This window comes from Heloderma suspectum, chromosome 1 (assembly GCF_057233095.1).
Source record: "Heloderma suspectum isolate Gila_16-S chromosome 1, 16-S_ref, whole genome shotgun sequence".
In the NCBI taxonomy this organism is placed as follows: Eukaryota; Metazoa; Chordata; class Lepidosauria; order Squamata; family Helodermatidae; genus Heloderma; species Heloderma suspectum.
The window spans coordinates 263,788,195-263,808,454 of NC_139458.1; positions in this window are offsets into that span (position 1 = coordinate 263,788,195).

Here is a 20,260-nt window from a genome sequence, read left to right on the forward strand (position 1 = left end):
GAACACAGGTCTCTCTTGGCCAGATCCAGCACTTTCATTTACTATATTCATCCTACATAAATGTTTATATTAAAAATAAATATGTATTTATTTACTGTATCACAGAGGCTGTCTACCCCTTTGGTGAAATTAAAATATTAGATCTTGTGTGCTTCTTTTGTGTGTTTGGTTTCTTGGGGATGATACAGATAAAACTAAGTTTAATATTGTACGTACTACATCACATACTAGTTCGCTAGAAGTGCATTTACTGATAGGAGACATGTGTACATTACTTTTCCCAAGGACAGGATGTGCTCATTCAGTCAGTGAATCCAGCCTCCATATGCCATTCATCTGTGAGCCTGCACTGTTTTTCCCACCTGCATGCCTGGAGACTAAGCTGTTACTGTGGGGAGTACTTTCTGACAAACACAGTAACAGTGCAATCCTATCAGTGCCTACTTAGAAGTAAGCCCCAATGTGTTCACTGGTGTATATAGGTAGGTGTATATAGGATTGCAGTAGAAGTACCATGTCATGTGCTCAGGAGATAATTTGGGACACAAGTGAGATCACATATTTTCAGCAAACCCCCTCGCATGTGGAAAGCTAGCTTAGTATTCTCAATGTAGAGGTTCAGCATTCGTGGAATACATTCTGGGAAAAGAGGACTTGGCAGACAGGCATGCTGCATGGTTTAGTAAGACCATACTAAGTGTATTATTCTACTACACTGGAAAGCAAATAAAGCACCAAATATACACAATTCAAAATCTATTGACCTTAGCCCCCAATGAAAAGCTCTATTACACCAAATTACTAAAAGAAAATATATTCCAGTTAATATGGGGAAATGTTCTTGAATATATGCAGAGCAAAATGATCTACCACAAAACCAGTGCAGGCCAGCAAAGAGACATGCATGACATAACCCTTTTTAATGTTTATTTCTGTGTAACTAATTTTTATCTACTTTTTTCTTAATAATTTTGCTGATATACATGAAGCCTTTACTTTTTAAATACAGGATGATATGAAGAAGGAAGGGGGAAACCTAACAGGGAGGGAATAAGGGCAGGAGGGCAGGAAGGGTTTACTGTTCATATTGTATTGGAATTTTTTTTAAAAAAAAAATCTAATAAACCATTAATAACACCTACATCCCATAGAGGATCAGTCAACATGCAGTTCCACTTCCTTCACCTGCATTCTGAAGTGGTGGTATTCCAACATTATGAACCCTCTGGACCTCTTGACTTTATTCAGATCCCCCAAACCCACTCTTATAATTCCAGTTCATGGAACATGGTATTTAAAATGTATGCAAGTTTGCTTCATTTTTTAGTTAAAGGCACAATTCTATGCATGTTTAGAAAGAAAAAAGTCTTACTACAAAAAGCTGCAGGATTTTTTTCTGTCTTAACACATATAAGATTGCGCCCTAAAAATGGTAGCTGGTCCATCCCAAACTAAGTAGGGCAACGTTTCTGAAATCCTACAAATTAATTAGTGAAACTTCTTTTTTTCTATCCTATCTGTATCTATATCTTAGAAGTTCCTTAAGGTTGAAGCAGCAGATGCTGCTGAATATTTCTCTCCCTGCAACCAGGAGTGTGAAGAGGGAAGAATAATAATTCAGTAGCTAGACATTACATTGACCCCCAGTAGGGTTTCCTCTTGAATCAATCTTTGGCTACTTGGCCTGAAAGCAGGGTAGAAAATTTCCTTTCTGAGCAAAAATCCTATTCACTGGGACAGGCTAATGGGCCTGAACTACTGAAATGTAAATGTCTCTCTGACTGTTTGCTCTCTCACAAGAGTTGAATTATGCATTACTTTTCATCTACCATTGTCAGCAGCACTGAAACAGATTCCATCTTACTTTAATACTTATGTATATAGTCTGGGAACAAAATGTAGTCAAATCTCATTCCATGGGAAAGCTTGAAGAAAGACAAGGGAGCTATCATTTGATGGTACCATAATTTCCATGGGGTCCACCCCTTCTGCCTTGAAACCCAGGCCTCCATCAGGTCCCAATACTCTGGATGGTGGACATTTTGATGGTCCTGATCTTTCAGTTTATCATCTGGGCAATCTTTTTTTAGCGTGATGATGATGGGTCACTATGCCATATGTATAAGTCTAGTGCCCAAGGTTCTGTTGTTGACATAGAAAGCCCTAAACAACTCTGGTCAAGGATATCTAGCTGACCCCATTCCCTTATATATACCCAGACAGTCAACCCCTGAGATCTTCAGAGGAGACCTTATTCTGCAACCAACGGAATGTCACCAGTTGATAGCATGTAAGTGAGCCTCCTCGGTAGTGGCACCGATAGAATATTCCCCCATGCATGGTGCGAGAAGCAGAAAATGTGGCAAGCTTCAAATGCCTCTTAAAAACATATTTGTTTGCACAGTCTTTCCCTGATTTGTAAGGGACGATGACATTGCCCTGTTTTGTTTTGTTTTTGTAGTAATATTTTAATGACTTTATATCATTTTTATATTGTATTATACATGCATTTGCTGTAAAGTGCTTAGAGGTTCTAGAAAGCAGTATAGAAGTAAAATAAATAAATAAATGACATAAGTGCCCAGAATGCTGGACTCTTCTGTTAACAGTACGTTTCCACACTTCACAGAAGTTTCAATTCCAATAGTTTTCCAACAATGTTGCAGAGAATCGTGGGGTTGCTCAGAAGCTTATCAGGGCTACCTCAATGTGAAGACCAGTAATGACAGATTTCTTGAAAGGCCTGTTGCTCTCCACTGTTGTTCTTTCCCTGCAATGTGCTAGTGCAGCACAGCAGTAGGTGAATTTTCATGTGCACTATCAGTTCACAAATGGAGATAATGGTGGTGTCCAAATGGCCTAACTTCTGCTGGGTGCGCTCCAGATTATGCCTTAGAACCATTCATAATTCAAGCTTTCCTGAAGGTAGAAAGTCCAAAAACCACTGCAATACTGAATCCCATGCTAAAAAAGAACGCTGAGGAAGTCAGTACCTCCAGCGCTGGATCATGTGTGCCTCACATGGCATTGCAACACACTGTGATGTAACTTGTCTTTCATGACAGAGGCCTTTGGCTTGACGAATCTATAGAAAGTTTGCCAAATATAACAAACAATAGCAACCCCCCCCCCAAAAAAAAAACCCCTGCATTGCAGGAAGATGCTTATGATTTGCATTAAATTCTGGGAGGTTGTTCCTTCTATCCAGCAGAAGGCATACACCCTGTGTGATGGAACTGATCACATGAACATTAAAAGAACGACGACGACAACAGCAAAACAAAACAGGCATGGCATGTTTGTATTCCTGATGGCTTAGCCCCTGTTAATCATGATTCTATTTTTTTGAAAAAGTAACAGTGGTGAGTGTTTGACAGAGAATGATATTAATTGACAAATATCAAGGTTATTCAGATGAGATTGGTGAATGCTATTTGTCTGATTAATGATATTAATGGGCTAATCACTGTGAATTACAGATATCATTGTGATCTATGGATGGTGCTGTCAAAAGGAAAGCTAAACAGCATAACCATAACTTTAAGAGATGTGTTCCAATTTATTAGCCTGAATAAAGAAGACAGACACTTATGCAGTAAGCACATTAACAGGCCTGATAATATGAGTTAAGTGATCATGAGAACAAGCATAAAAGAGGGATCTTAAGCAGACAGTGAATCTTCTTGTGGCTGAAAGGACACAGAACATGTTATTTTTCATGCATGTTATGTTGTATCAACAACACTAGAGGACCATCTGAAGCTTGTATGGAGAAGTGTGCCAGCTAGGTAGCTATGAGAATTTTGGTTTTGCTCATGCGACCATGCTCCATTTGGAGGTCTGAGCTTGAGCACATGTCCACCAAAAATATTTGCAAATCGCCGAACATGTGCTCGTGTCTGTCTCCTTCCTGATTCTCAGTTCAATTTGCGCACATTTTGTAATTTGCATAAATTTCCTCAGTAAATTGAATCAGCCCTGCTTTAGTCTATGGAAGAAATGTGTGCAGATTTGGTGAGATTTGCTCAGACTTGGGGAGATTTGCACAACTCTCCCGTTTGATTGCTGCACCATTTGTGCAACTTTGCTGTTTGTGCAGAGTGAACAGGGATCACAAAAGCAAACAGGAATTGGGCATGAGACTAGTGGTGAGATGATGTTCAGAGAACCCTGGGATTCTTGAATGTCGCTTGTTCGCCCATCCTGAGCACCAGCACCATCGGGCAAGACCTCTGACATTACTATCATTTGGGTTGAAAGTACATGTGTATTATGAGAATAGTTCCATAAATCTTTCTTCAGAAGGCTCTCTATTTATTTATTTATTTATTTATTTTTAAATCAATATATTCTGCCCTTCAGCAAAGCTTCCAGGGTAGTTTATGAAAACAGGAGAAAATTCAAAAAATAAAATATATTAAAAGAACAGCTTTTTTTTTTTTTAAAGCAACAACAAGAAGAACTGGAACATTAAAATACATTTGAAATAAAAATGCCTCTGCCTGGTGCTGAAAGGATGAAGAATGCTGGAAACATTTTGGAATCCCAGAAATGGGGATTATTAAGTAAAGCAGAGGACAGGCAGGGCTGGGGAAGGCAGGTGACAGATTAAAGGCGCAATCCTATGAAGATAGCTGGCAGCCTCCGAACTTGGAGGGTGCCAAGTATCCAATGCAGGGCAGCTGGAGTGCAGAGGTGAGCTTCGCTTCCGCTCTCCAGCCACCCTGTGTTTCTGCCAGATGGGCGAACTTGCCCTTCTAGCAGTGGCACTTCAGAGGAGGAGGGAAGGGGACTGGGGCAACTATAGGAAACGTCATATGGCTGATGCCCCAGTCTCCTCCCCTCTCCACCCTGGGAACCCCCCCTTTCCCATCTCTGTGCTCCGTTTCTGAGTGCAGAGATGTAGCCAGGACCATGCAGGCTATGAGAGGGAGGGGGCTCTGAGGGGTTTCTAGGCTCTGAGGTTGGAGCCCTGTTTCTGACCTTGGAGCCCAGAAACTGAACAATCCTGTGTCCCCCCAGACATTGTCTAGGGAACATATAATTGCTCCCTTCAAAGCTGTTCAACAATTGCTGTTTTACAAGAAAGGACTTGTTTGTCTACTCAAAATAATCCCTTCCCCAGCATTTTTCTCCCCAAGAGATAAAAGTTACAGGGTCTGTGTTATTAGTTTTCATGGTAATCCCTCAGAGACAACAGTAGATGGTGGTGGAGCGGGGGGTAAATTTGAGAGATTAAATGGCTTGGAAGGAAAAGGTTAAATGTCCCCTTCTCTCTTCTTCCTCTCCATCTGAAGCTACTGGAACCTGCTTTGCTTCATAGAAGAAACCCCTCAGGGAAAATAAGCATGGAGCTGTACATACTGTGGAGTCCCACCCTTAAAGGAGCTTCCAACAGCAAGGCAGACATGAGCCAAGACAGTAGGGATGTCAGAGAATTCCGCCACGGATCTCAGTGCCAGTGCATTCGGCCCCCCGAACTCCGTGGTGGAATGGCAGATCCCCCCCGGGATGAGACTTACCTGGGGCGGATGTTCTGGGTGGTGGCGGCTCCGGTGGCGGCTTCGGTGGAGGCGGCAGCGGCAGCTGGTCTTCCAACCGGCTTCCGCCGCCACCACCATTTGCAGTCTGTTCCCCCCCCCATTCGTGATAGGCTACATAAAGACTTACATAGCCTATCACATCTGGGTTAAAAAACAACAACACCATGTACGCAAATGGCAGCGGCTACAGCCGCCGCCATTTGCGTTCCCTATTTTTGGTTGTCTTAGTCTACGTAAATATTTATGTAGACTAAGATGGCGAAAATAAAGGGGAACGCAAATAGCGTCCACTACGCTATTTATGTTCCCTCTTAGTTTCACCGTCTTAGTCTACGTAAATATTTACGTAGACGAAGACGGCCAAAAATAAGGAACGCAAATGGCGGCGGCCGTAGCCGCCGCCATTTGCGTACGCGTTTTTTTTTTTTAACCCAGACATGATAGGTTATGTAAGTCTTTATGTAGCCTATCATGGTTGAATACAGGGACGCAAATGGCGGTGGCTACGGCCGCTGCCATTTGCGTCCCTGTTAGCCAGCGGCCGGATGTCTGGCTGCTGGTGGAGCCGGCCGGTGGCTCTGAGGAATCCCCGCGGAGCAGAGCCGGCTGGCCAGGATTCCAGGGGGAGGGATGGAGCACCTCCCCCCCCCCCAGTGGAACCCGGTGGAGCTAGGTAAGTGGGGTTTCGTATAGGGTAGGCAGAGAATTTCTCCCCGAAACTTCAGGGGGCCGAGTGCCAACGTGTTCGGCCCCCCTGAACAAGTTTTGGGGAGAAATTCTCCGCACCCCCCTGCACCCCGCACCCCCCCGGGATGGGACTTACCTTTGGCGAATGTCCCTCCCGGCGGCGGGTCCGGCCGGCGGTTCGGCGGGTGTTCATCCGGGGTGGGAGCAGCAGCCGGTCTTTTGACCGGCTGCTGCCGCCGCCATTCCAATAAAAGAAAAAAAAAACGCCCCTGTGATAGGCTACGTGACGATTAACGTAGCCTATCACGGCTAGATTTGCAAAGTCAGCCATGATAGGCTACGTAAATTGTCACGTAGCCTATCACGGGTGACTTAAAAAAAAAACAAAACACGTACGGATAATGGCGGCCCTCATAGGGAGCCACCATTCCCGTTCCTTATTTGGTCGCTGTAGTCTACGTAAAGATTTACGTAGACTACGGTGAAAATAAGGGCAACGCTATTTGCGTTGCCCTTATTTTCGCCGTAGTCTACGTAAATCTTTACGTAGACTACAGCGACCAAATAAGGAACGCGAATGGTGGCTCCCTATGGGGGCCGCCATTTGCGTACGCACTTTTTTTTTTTTTAAGTCACTCGTGATAGGCTACGTGATGATTAACGTAGCCTATCACAGCTGACTTTGCAGATCTAGCCGTGATAGGCTACGTTAATCGTCATGTAGCCTAACACGGGGGCTTTTTTTTTTTTTAAAAAAAACTTTTTAGTTCGCAGCCGGGCTAGGCGAGGTGCCTCCTCCCCGGCCTGAATTTCGGCCGGGCAAGGTGGGACGCCTCCCTCTCCCGGCCTGAACTTCGCGGGGGGAGCAGCGAAGCGCCTCCCCCCCACCGCGAAAAGCTTCGAGGACAGGTAAGTGACTTTCGTCCATCCCTAGTTTCGTTCACCCCTACAAGACAGAGAATTGTTTCGTGAGAGGATTAGGGTTTTTTCATTATGTCAAAACAGAAGAAGATTTGGAGTCCCTCAGGGATGTGCATCCTGCTTTTTCTTTTTAAAAAATGAACTGCAAAAATGTATGGCTATATAACAATTATACTTGGCAATTCTCTCTGTTTTCTCTCTCACACTTTTGGGAGTTTAAAAAGCAACTTGTGGGCTGAATTCCTAAGGGAAATATGGGAAAAATGTGGGTGCACTTGCTCTTTTGGCTGGCAGCCCAAATACCTGTTCTTTTTTTAACATTCAATACTATGCATAATTAAAACAGGAGCTTGAATTTATGTAGGGCAAAACAGTAATTATTCAAAGTGGAGTTTAGTCAGGACACTAGGGATGTATTCTTGCAAAAAGAACTATGACCTCTTTAATCCTGCCTGAGGACAGCAGACCTCTGTAATAACAATTCCCAAACAGGGTTTTTCAAAGCTGTCCTCATAATGCATTGTCTGTCTCCAACATAACTTGTCTGGAATGGATAGCAGCGGAGGTTATGGCTCTGTATATTGAGAAGTGATTACTTGAACTAGCTACAAAGGAGTCACCAGATATTTATATATTATTTCTTTCTATATAAGGCAAAGACTGACAGACCAAAGCAGTCCATGTGTAAACTACAAAATGTACATGGCTGTGCAAACATCCTGAAGGACAGCTAGCATAAAAGGTTTTGTTTTTATGTTTTAAATTTATCTTTCTCACAAAACAAAAGAGAAGCATAACAATTGTTCTGTTACTTGGGGATTTGACAGATACATGCCCCAGTGGGCAAATGTCTGGACATGTAGTAACATATTGCCTATATAAGTATGGGGAAAAAGGCCTGTGCACCAGAGTTCAGCCTAGGGCAAGTCAAAAGTGATGTGGAAAGTGTCAAGAATCTGGGAGATCTTCAGTGAAGATGGAGACAAAAGGGGCCTGGAACTCACCCTCAACCCAAGACCTACTTCGTGCAGACATCTTCCTCTTTGAAAGCAATAATCATACACTTCCATTTGTGTTTGCATTTATAATATGAACACCTCTCACCAATTAGATCTTTAGTGGGAGAGGAGGATATATTTGGGGGGTGTCTTGTGAGTAAGGTGTCCCTCCCAGTGATGAACACTGCTGGACAAGGACTGAGCCCAGCTACTTGAGGCTCAGTGTATTTCTGAGGCCATGTCTCCACAATAATGGGAGAAGTGAAGAGAGGAGTACTGGATTTTTTTTTTTTTAAGGAATTTGCTGCACTTTGGTCCATGCAGGACTCCATGAGTGAGTGCTCTGCACCAGTAAAAATCGTTTCACAGAACATACTTCCTGGTGGGGGTGGGGGTTGAAGTGAATGTCATCTGACTGGCAGGGGCTGCTCAACCAATAAGAGAGGCTTCCCTCCACTCTCCCCAGCTTTCTCCTTTCCCCTGTAAGTCCAGATGCACCTGCATTTCAGGAGCAAGCTTCATTGACCACAATGGGAGTTACTTTTGAGTAGACACACATATGCTTGGCTTAGGAACGGGGGGGGGTAGGAATGTGGAACCCGCCCCCTTTCTAACCGCAGGATCTCTGTAGCAAAGGTGTGATATAGTTAGTTCCTAAGGCAATAAATCAAGCTATGGATAATCACAGGTTCAGTAAAGCACTTTACAGGCTTCAGGGAATCCGTGCTTTAAACTCTGTATTCAATTCAGGGGGATCTCTGTAAATTCTGATGTGGGCATTCAGAGGGCAAGCCTCATTCAGCACAATGGGAGTTACTTCTGAGGAGACACTAATGGGTTTGTGCAGGGATGGGAAACACACAGGAAACACCCCTTGACCAGGGTCACAGTGAAAGGCACACCCCTGGGCAGGGCTAGCATACCCTAGGTAAATGCAGGGCTTGGGGCACACAGCAACTATACTGGGGAGAACCTGACTTAAGGGAAATAAATCAGACTTTAAGCAGTCCCAGGAAATCCAGTTTTTCCCTGATAAGCTCCGGGGTGGCTGCTGGATGGCCATGACGTCATGTATCCCTAATGACCTCCAAACACAGCCATCTCAGAGTAAATCACTCATGGAGACACCCCCTGGGTCTCCCCTGCCGCCACTTTTGTATAATGTTGCTACAAAGGGCTAAATACTGGAGTTTGCAAATTGTTCCTATCCTAGCACAGAGCAGACATTCAGAGAACAGCTATATATGTGGGGAGGCAGGTGGAATCAGGATTACAACCACTGCCCCTTCCCTCCAGGCTCCAGCACGTTTGGCAAAAGGTCTTTCCAAGACAGGAGTGTTGAAGCTCTTTCAGCCCTAGGGCTGAATTCAATTTCCTTGCACTGCAATTCCCAAGGAACATGGCAAGAAGGCACATTTCTCTTTAAACAGGACTTGGACTGGACAGCCATTCAAATGGAGGATGCCTTCAAATAGAGGACCATACTCTGTAAAGTAGGACACATGGCCGCCCTTGCAGAGCAGGAGGAAGAGAAGCTGAATTACAGGAAAAGCTCTTCCAGCTCTTTTGTGCCAGTCCAGCAGAAATGTGAAGAGGAAAAGGAAAGACACTGCACATCTTACTGTCAGGAGTCAGAGAAGGGAAATCCCAAAGGAAGAAGAGAGCCTGCAGTGCTAACACTGATGGTGTATCCTGCTCAAACTGTTGTTCCTTTTCTCTTGCCTTTCCCATTGCCTCTCATACTGAAGAACAGAAATCCCACTTAGCCCTGAGGGCAGCCACAATCTGCACTACCTGCCCCCTGCAGATAGGGCCCCAAGGAGACATTTCCCACAGAAGATTAGGGATGGATGAATCTTTCCATTTCGGTTTCTAGAATTCCCATTTTTCCAATTTTAGTTTCTCAAACTTTGAGAATTTTTCTGGTCTTAACTTCAGATTGTCTCGAACACTGAGATTTTATTTAAAAAATGTTTGCATGAAAATCTTTTTTTTTTTTTTTTTTTTAGCACATTTCTCCTAATACAGGCATTTTTGTATGCATGTAACCTCATATACACGTACTGGCAACCAATCTTCCTAATATAATGCATTTTTGAATGTTATTTCCCTTAACAGATGCATTCTTGTACAAATATTTTGATGGATGAGCTCCATTACAAAATTTGGAGAAGTGCAAATTTCAATAGATAACTGAGCTTTGGTTTACATAGTGGTTCAAAAGTGAGAAATTTGGTAAGTTGGCATGAACATGTGAACTGAATGAAGAACAATGTGGGTGCTTGCATCATGACTCATTCCAGTCTGCAAAATACAGTGCAAACTATCTTAGGTATATTAATCCAAGAAATTCTGAGTGGTTCAACCTGGGAGTCGGAGGAACCCCCTCCCACACATACACACAACCAGAAAATACAACAATTGTGTAAAAACATCAAACATGCCCCCAGGATTTCTGGAAACAGCACCAAAGCCTACCAGTTGGGACTATGCCAGTGAAAACACCCACATGCCATCCACACTTGTAAGGAGCCGATAGAGACACATTTGAGTAAAAACGCAGAGGGTTGCATTGCATTCCTCTAAACCTGCAATCCTAAATGAACTTATTAGGAAACAGGCCCCATTAAACACAATGGGACCTACTTCAGAGTAAAATGGATAGGATTATGTCATGTCTCTATAATCATTTAGTAAAGAATCAAGAGGACTATTCCAAAGCACTTGAGAACGGCAGAGGGATAATATTAACTGCATTGAGAAAGTATTATTCAGCTCTGTTGGGGCAATTTTGCTGCTAATGTATTGCCTAAATTTCCTCTTCTAATTTCCTGTTTGCACAAAAATTTACATTAGGAACAACATTGGGAAGAATAAAACAGAAAAGTTTATGGGATAGGTAAAGTTAAGACAACATAGGTCTCGTCATCCAGTACTATACACCAGAGATTATTTATGGGCTAGATCTATGTCTGTTTGATAAGGTGCTGGTAACGTACTGAGATGATATTTCACTTTTATGTTCCACTTCTATAAGTTAATGGCTAATTGTAAAAACAACCCTTCCCTACTTAACACCTTTATTGGTATGTATTTGCAATGATACTCAGGATTTTGAATTTGTTTTGAAAGTTGAAAGCTTTGAGCAGACATTAAATAATCCCTTTGAGACAGGTAAAATTGCCAAATAAATTTTTATCGCTGATGAAATTGAGCTTTCTCAGTGTATGCCCTGGCCAAGGTCACTCTCATGAGTAATTGGTATGGTGGGCTTTCGAACATTATAGGCCTGCCTGTTTTTCAACCCTACGTAACAATGGCTTGCTATAGCAGGTAGCCGTTTACATTATGTCTCTTACATACATTCATGTGTCAGTATAAGAAAGATATATAGCAAGGGCTCTTGCTGTCTTTGTAGACCCCCCCCCTTCCCCTTACTTTAAGAGCTACAGAGCAAACCATCAAGAATAGGCAGAAATATGCATGGGCAACCCATGACTTTTACCATTTAGGTCATTGGGTGACAACACAATATGGGGTCTTGTCCGATGATCTAATTCTTCTGCAGCTCAGAATTGTTTGCAAAAGAAGATGAGGTCAGAGGGAAGCTGTCCTTTGGGTGCCAAGCTAGACTTAATGCAAATAAAACAAAGCAAAAATAAATACAATTGGAAAACAGGAGGGGATCTATGCACACCTAATAAGGACTACTTTGAGGTGGTGTCTTGTGTTGAAAGCACCTAAAGACGTCACTATAAAGTAGAGATGCTGGTCAACTCACCATTGGGCTTGATCTGTCAGAGTCTGATGTGAGCATTATGAGGCCCCTGAATCCTTGGATTAAAATCCAAACAATAGAATAATTCCCAGTATACCACACTCCCTCCATCCACTGACCAATCCCCCAATCCCTTCATATCCCTCCCTCTTCTACACAGGCCACTCTTCCCAGAGGTACAGGATCCACCCCTTTCTGTGAAGACCATGAGGGAGGCCCACTGCAAGACGTGAAGCAGCTGGGGTGGGATCAGGAGAGAGGGGCAGAGTTGGGGCAGATTGGAAGGACTGGGATGGAGGGGAGGAGGAAGGAAAGGAGATGAGGGGAGCTCTCAGAGAAGGAGTTAGCCTCTTGCTCTTAGGTGTGGCCTCCTTGTCTCAGGAGGGCTATGTGTGCTTTCTGCAGGTATCCTGCCCAGAGAGTTATATGTGTGCTGTGAAATGTGGACTCTTCTTCCTTCCCTTTTGTGTGTTGTGCTGCAAACTGTGAGGAGAATAAGGGGATTCGAATGCTTGCTTACACTGGCTCCCTACATGTGTGGATGACATGTGGGTGTTTTCACTGGCATAGTCCCGACTGGTGGGCTTTGGTGCTGTTTCCAGAAACCTTGGGGGCATGTTTGATGTTTTTACACAATTGTTGTATTTTCTGGTTGTGTGCATGTGTGGGAGGGGGTTCCTCTGCCTCCCAGGTTGAAGCACTCAGAATTTCTTGGATTAATATACACAAGATGGTTTGCACTGTATTTTGCAAACTGGAATGAGTCATGATGCGAGCACCCACATTGTTCTTCTGTAGAGAGGGGGGAATTAATTCAATTCACATTTTCATGCCAACTTACCAAGGGACTGGCTGTGGCACTGGGGCTGATGGACTGGGGGTGCTTGGCATCGTTGCCTGGTTTTTGTGTGTGGCGATGCAGGCATGTGTGCTGGGGCGGGTGCGTGTCATCACGACTTGACTGGCTCCCTCCATATGTGGGAAGGCATGTGGTGTTTCCAGGGGCACTGGGGGCATGTCTGAAGTTTTTGTACTGTTTTGATATATTCTGGCTGTGTATTCCCCTCTCCAAGGCTGATCATGTATAGGATACAGTGGCTGTTTTGCTCGTGTAGCAGTGGCAGATCCTTCCCTGACATAACTGACAGACTACGAGGTGCTCTGTTTCCCCATATCTCCAGACAACAGCATCTCAACTCTGCTCATACTAGAATTTTTACTGTGGGTGTTACCATTTTCATAATTACAATGTGATCAGCTATATATACACCCATAGGTATTTAAATAAAATGGTCTGAATAATTAGGCTTAGGATTTTTTAAAAAATTCACACTATCCCAATTTGCTCCAGCTTCATTGTTTCTTCACAGATATCCATGAGGTTGGATTGTTAATGGGCTCTCCAGGCTTCAGCGCTGAAAGCATTAAAAATAAATAAATAAATCCCATACTTGCTTTAAAAAAAGAAAGATATTGAATGAGCATCACTGTCCTAGATACATGATTTCCCCAATTTCTTTCTTTCCGACAGCATTCAGTTTCTGTCTAGATCAGCCATCCCCAACCCAGCACCCTGGAAATGTATTGGAATGCAACTCCCATCTGCTTGCTGGAGATGATGGGAATTGTAGTTCAGCACATCTGGAGGGCACCCGGCTGGGTGAAGGCTGACCTAGATTGTGTTTGTGTGTGTATCCTTGATTGTTTTCAATTACTTGGGCAACTAAATGTCATACTATAAGGTTCAAAATGATAAAGACATTTCACATGGATATACTTTTATCTTTTCAACCATTATTGCCCTGATCCAACTAAGGGCCATATGCCATGTAAGTAGGATTCTGCGTATGTATCACTAGGTGTCCAGAGAATTACACATATAAACAGATGCTGCAGGCATGGTTCCTTGACCCAACCCAGGCTATTGCTGGGGTTGCAATAATCAGGTAAAAAGTAGCAATGTGCAAACTCCCCTCTGCTCTGTTCATAATTGGTTGCACATTCTAAGCATCTTTGTCAAATGCTTAAAAAAAGAGAGAGATGGCTTTTGTTTTTAGAATCCTAAATTGTTCTGTGCATATTTTATGCATGTGCATTCTTACTGTTCTCCTTGGGAGTCGTAGTGCAGGGATGAGAGAAAGCAGGACAATTCGTAGGCTAAAGCCAGTTCAGGAGCCTTTCATTCCCTCACCCTTCACAAGCAAAGCAGGCAGTCATGAAAGACATGAGAGAATCTTCCCAGCAAACCTCCAGGGAGATCTTCTGGTACTAGGGCTAAAGCTGGAACAACAGGTGACATGGATCCAACCCCACTGTCTCAACCAATCACAGACAGTATGCAATACGTTCTGAGCCAAATGAGTGCCCAGGAGCCAAATGGGATGGCAATTACACCCCATGGTAACATTTCAATTTCAGAAATCAAGGGGTGTTTTATTTGAGAGGAAAGGGCTAAAGTCATCAATTTCTAGAGTGGACATGTGTCCTAGTGTACAGAGGACAGTGCTTTATTTGAAGGCATCCTCTATTCGAAGGGCTGTCCTGTCCAATTCTTGGTTCAGGATAAAGAAGGCAGGGGCGTTGAAGTCACCCATCAACACTTACCGCCTAGATAGCAGACTGAGCAGGAAGACAAAGGTCATCTGGTCACACTCATCCCCACTATGGTGAGGTGTATTGTAATTCTAATTTAATTATAGTAATTATTAATAAATTGGTAACTCAACAAAGTTATGCACTAGGGCTGTGCAGGGACCCCCCGATCTGGGCCCAATACAGCTCGGGCAGATTCAGGCCCCCCCAACCCAACTTGGCCCTGAACCCGAAGCGGGGTTTGGAGCTTCAGCCCCCAGCCCAGCCCCCCCGATGCCCCCATGCACCCCCCCAGCTCCTTACCTGGGCTGCCTCTTCCTCTGCTGCTGCCTCCGTTGCCACTCCGCCACCTTCTCCATTGCACTGCTGCCGCCTTTGTCTTCATTGCCAACTGTTGCTGCTGTCATCTTTTTCCATGCTGCCGCCGCCTCCTCCTGAGGCCTGGATGTGTGGTGACTATTCATCTTCCAGGGATTTCTAAAATGGTAACCTCCTAGAAGTTCCAGGAAGTTGCCATTTTAAAAACGATGACTCCCTGAAAGAACAGTCGCCGCGTGTCCAGGCCTCAGGAGATGGCAGCGGGTGGCGGTGTTGCATCGCTCTTGCTTTCACCCTGCCACCGCCTTCTCCATTGTGCTGCCACCCACTGCCGCCCACCGCTGCCCATCGCTGTCTCCTGAGGCCTGGATGCGTGGTAACTGTTCTTGCAGGGAGTCGCCATTTTTAAAATGGCAACTCCCTGGAAGAAGACCAGTCGCTGTATGTCCAGGCATCAGGAGATGGCAGCAGTGGCAGCGCAGTGGCGGTGTGGAAGAAGACGACAGCAGCAGCAGTGGGCGGCAGTGGTGAAGAAGAAGAAGAAGAAGAAGAAGAAGAAGAAGAAGAAGAAGAAGGCACAATGGAGAAGGCAGCGGCATGGTGATGGCGGCAGCAGCAGAAGAGGAGGCAGCCCAGGTAAGGAGCTGGGGGGTTGCATGGGGGTGCTGGGGGGTCTGGGCTGTGGGCCAAAGCTCCGAAGCAAACTGAGTTTCGCCTTGGAAGGGGCACAAAGTGGCCCAAAGTGACCCACTCGGGGTCACTTGACTCGGGGTTTGGGCCTCAGGCTGAAGCGGTGCACAGTCCTAATATACACATTCTCCTACAAAGCCTTGTAGATCATTAATTCCACAAAAGGGCTTTTCCTCTGGCCATTCAAATGCATTTGTTTTCATGACACATTTGAATGGGAGGAGGAAAACTATTTTGGTGGAGTTAAGGATAATAATAATTTCCAAATTTGCATCTCACTTTATAAATTAGCACATGCAAAAGTTCTGCACATCTGCATCTTCTGTTGTCCTGTTTTTGGGTGACACATTTCCTTTTTTGAGGCAATGCGTAGGTGCCCACTCTCTAACACAGAGGCTACCGATGGGTGCCTAGATAAAGTTGATGAATGCTTGCCACCATGGCACAAAAGCAATACATACATTCAGAATATATCACAGTTTTAGCTACAGAGGAAGGAACTCAGGGCAAGGGAACTCAGTTTTCAATACAGTTAAGTATTGCAAGCAGGGAGAATGTTTATTAGAAGCCCATTACTATTTTTTAACTTCAGCAGCATAAAAACAAGCTGATCAGCTCTGCAAGAGGAGCAGAAAATGGATGAATTCAATCTTCCCCTATCCCCTTTCCCTGGCAAATAGCTCATCAGTGTGATTCCTGTTTAATTTACTGGGCTTTAGCCCTGCCTGCTGCAACACATTCTGTTGAATTGGGGCCCATCGCTCTCTATGACAGCACGATACATTAATTAGTGACCGATCACTTCCTTGAACATGAGCAATGTCTTCAGTGAAAACTGTTAAGGAGTAATGGGTTTCTTGTGGTGGATGGCGATATGAAACCTCTATCAGAGATGCTTGATGTGTGATGGTTACTTTGCAGAAATCATCACTTGATGTTGCAGCCATCCAGTGATGATTGAGCACACATGTCTGAATGCAGCCTAAGGGTAGAGAGTTACTACAGAAAAAAGTTAAGTGGGCACAGTGAACTTTATCGCTATTACAGCTAATTGAAAATGGAAGCTCATAATCTGAAATACAGGCATTGTCTAATGTTTGCTATGCATAGTTTTCCATCGGACCAAAACAAGTTAAATTTCTTATTGTTACCATTTCTGGATGCCTTTTTTTGCACATCACTTAACTTGCATATTGCATCCAAACTGGCAGAATAATTACCGAGTGTTTATATACAACAGCACAAGGTGTTGGAAACCCAAGTTTGTATATGCAATGTCAATTTATTGGAAAGATGGTGAAAATAATAGTCATATATTAGCAGCAAATGTGCAGCATCAAATCCTCAAGAACAGTTCCCAGAATCTTTTTTTAGACCTTCATCTTCATTTACTAAATTCTGGTCCAAACTGCTTGATCAGACAGCTTTCTTTTTATAACTCAAAGGATATGTTTGCTAGGCTAGACAAATCACCTTTCCCCATAGCCCAGTAAATTACACTGCTTGAGTGCTCCCCTCCCATTTTTGAAGAATTAACTTTTCACTTCCCGTACCTCTCAAAAGTGACAAATTACCTACTGTGCAGCTTGAAAGATCATGCAGGAAAGTGAAACTTAGCACTATTTATGATTTCCTCCCATAAAAGAATTGATTTTATTTCATTCTCACACCATCCACTGTAGAAACTAACGTGAACGTCATATGTTCAAGGTCTTAGAATTCACCTACAGCTTGCCATGAGCTTTAATACTTCCATTAGTCACTCCCTTCTTTCCCCAACTGAAGTTCTAGTGAGTGAGACCATGGGGTCCAACTACTGACAACAGGCAACCAACCCTTGATGGCATATTTCAGTCTTCATGCGTCTTCTGTATTTGCCTTTCCAATGTGAACGTTTGATCATTTGTCATAGATTCTGTCTTTCTTTCTTTTACATTTTGCTTTGTTTAAAACCAATTATATCCATTATTCTATGCAAATATCAATATACATGGTGCTACACATCAGAGCAGGGCAGACATCAGGGTCCCAGCATCTACTTTGTTTTTTATTAGAACCCCAAGATCTACCAACTACAGCCAGGTGCCAAATAGAGATTTAGACCTAGTCACTTCAAATTAAGGAATAGGGTAGTACTGAGCCCATGCCCACTGCAGGAATTTGGTTTCAGTACTAAAAATGAGCGTACAGTTCTTTCATAGAAAAATGCATGCTTGGTTTCCTTCCCCAAGCTTTCTTAATCAGAGCAGCCTTTTTTTTAAAGAGCCTTTTAGGGTGTAATCTTATGCATGTTTAGACAGAAAAAAGTCCTACAACTCCCAGCGTTCCCTTGAACAGCATGGCTGGCTGGGAAATGGTGGGAGTTGTAGGACTTTTTCCTGTCCAAACAAGCATAGGATTGCACCCTTAGTTATTGCTATCATTAAACAGTTGGGAGTCAGAAACCCTAGCAGATGTAGTGTAGATCACCCAAAGATCTACCAGCAGATCTGGATCTACCTTTTGCTCACTCCCGCTTGCCATCATAAACAATACAGAGCTTTGTATCCCAATAAGATTACAATTTAAACTCTTACAGTGAGGAGAAAATAGAGGAAGCAGAGAGATGGAGAGACAAGAGCAATATGAGCACATGTTGTTCGTGTTCGTATTGAAATATATTCAATAAACATTGAATATATTTATATCCTGCCTTCAGGGTTAACCGTCTCAAGGCAACATAGAAAAATAAATACTGTACATAATGCAGTACATAGTTTTTAAAAACTACATACTAACAGAGCAGTCCTATGGCCCTTGAGAAAGTGTCCCACAAATCAAACAAGATGTCAGATTCCATCTCCTGAAGCTGTGGCTACTCCTAAGACCTCATGAGGGGGGAATCTGACATCAGGCCATTTCCCCTCCCTCAGCCCTTAGCTGAGGCACCTCTCATTGAGTTTTTTTGTCTTTTAGGAGTAACAGCAGGTAAAAGCACCTCCATTGTTCCTAAGGATGTATAAGAAATTAATTTCAGTTCGTTTTTGATCAGGATTTACCCAGTTTGCACCCTCCTGACCAAACATGGGCTCTCATGAAACCTGCAGCCAAAGTCTGAACATTTCCAAGCTTGTAATGTGATTTGTGGACCCCCAAAATGTATTTGACAGCATGTGTACATTTGAAGAATGTGCACGAAAAAATACGTAGTTAAAAAAAAAAGTGTGCAAATGCTCTTTGATCAATGGGAAAAGAATGTGTACATTTCAAAGATGCACACAACTGATGCATACATTTGGAAAAATATACACAAGAATATGCACAGATTTTCACTCAAAGAGAAAAAAACGAACTCATAATCTGATACGGACTTGCGTTGGAACGAGCTTTGAGATGGAATTCGGAGAACTTCAGTGAGCTCAAGTTTTGCTGATTTGCACATCCCTAATCATTCCTCCTGCCATGCCCAGATCTTACTGGGAGGGCTTTGGATGGGCAGAGGGCTCGGATTGTGCTTTAAAACAATGAACAGCAGGAGCACTGGCTAAAATATCAAACCAGCATAAAATCCACAAAGTTCAATAAAAAGATACATGATGTACTTCATTGTGATTGGGAATGGATACTGGTTGGTTTAAGCTTTCCTGAATCCTCATTGACATAAACATAGCTAAGTGACAGCAGAGTAACAAAATAAATTCACCTTCAGTGGTTGGGCTGTCCAGAAGCAAATAATGGCTCTTCAGTGTTCAACCTGGGCTTCTCCCTGAGTCCAAAATATTATACTTCACTTCTCATTCTTGGACAAGGTGCTTGAGTGAGTGGTTGCCAATCAACTCCAGGGCTCAGTCTTCTCCCAAAAGAGGGTCTATGACCCTCCCCCCCTGGCAAAGGTGAAGTACAGGCTGAAGGGGCAGGATTGCAGCTTGAGATGGATAGGCGTATGGTCAAGGAACACCTAATTACTTTGAATGAGTTCAAATCTCCAGGGCCAGATGAACTGCATCCTACAGTAATAAAGGAACTGGCAGAAGAACTCTCAGAACCACTGTCTATTCTCTTTGAGAAATCATGGAGGACCGGGGAAGTGCCAGATGACTGGAGGAGGGCTAATGTGGTCCCTATCTTCAAAAAGGGTAAAAAGGAGGAACCTGGCAACTACAGACCAGTCAGTCTGACATCAATCCTTGGGAAAAATCTGGAGCAGATGATAAAGCAATCCATCTGAAAGCACTTTGAAAACAATGCAGTGATTACTTGAAGCCAACATGGATTTGTCAAGAACAAGTCCTGCCAGACAAATCGGATCTCATTTTTTGATCAAGTAACCTCCCTTGTGGACTGTGGGAATGCTGTAGACATCATATACCTTGACTTCAACAAAGCTTTCGACAAAGTGCCCCATGATATCCTGATGAGCAAACTAGCTCAAAGTGGGCTAGATGAAACAACGATCCGGTGGATCCACAGTTGGCTACAGAATCGGACTCAAAGAATGCTTATCAATGGGACCTTCTCAAACTGGGGAGAGGTAACGAGTGGGGTACCTCAGGGCTCATTCCTGGGCCCATTGCTCTTCAACATTTTTATTAATGACTTGGAGGAGGAGGTGCAGGGAATGCTGATCAAATTTGCAGATGACACAAAATTGGGCGGAATAGCTAATACTTTGGAAGACAGAAACAAAATTCAAAGTGATCTGGATAGACTGGAGCGCTGGGCAGAAACAACAGAATGACATTTAATAGGGATAA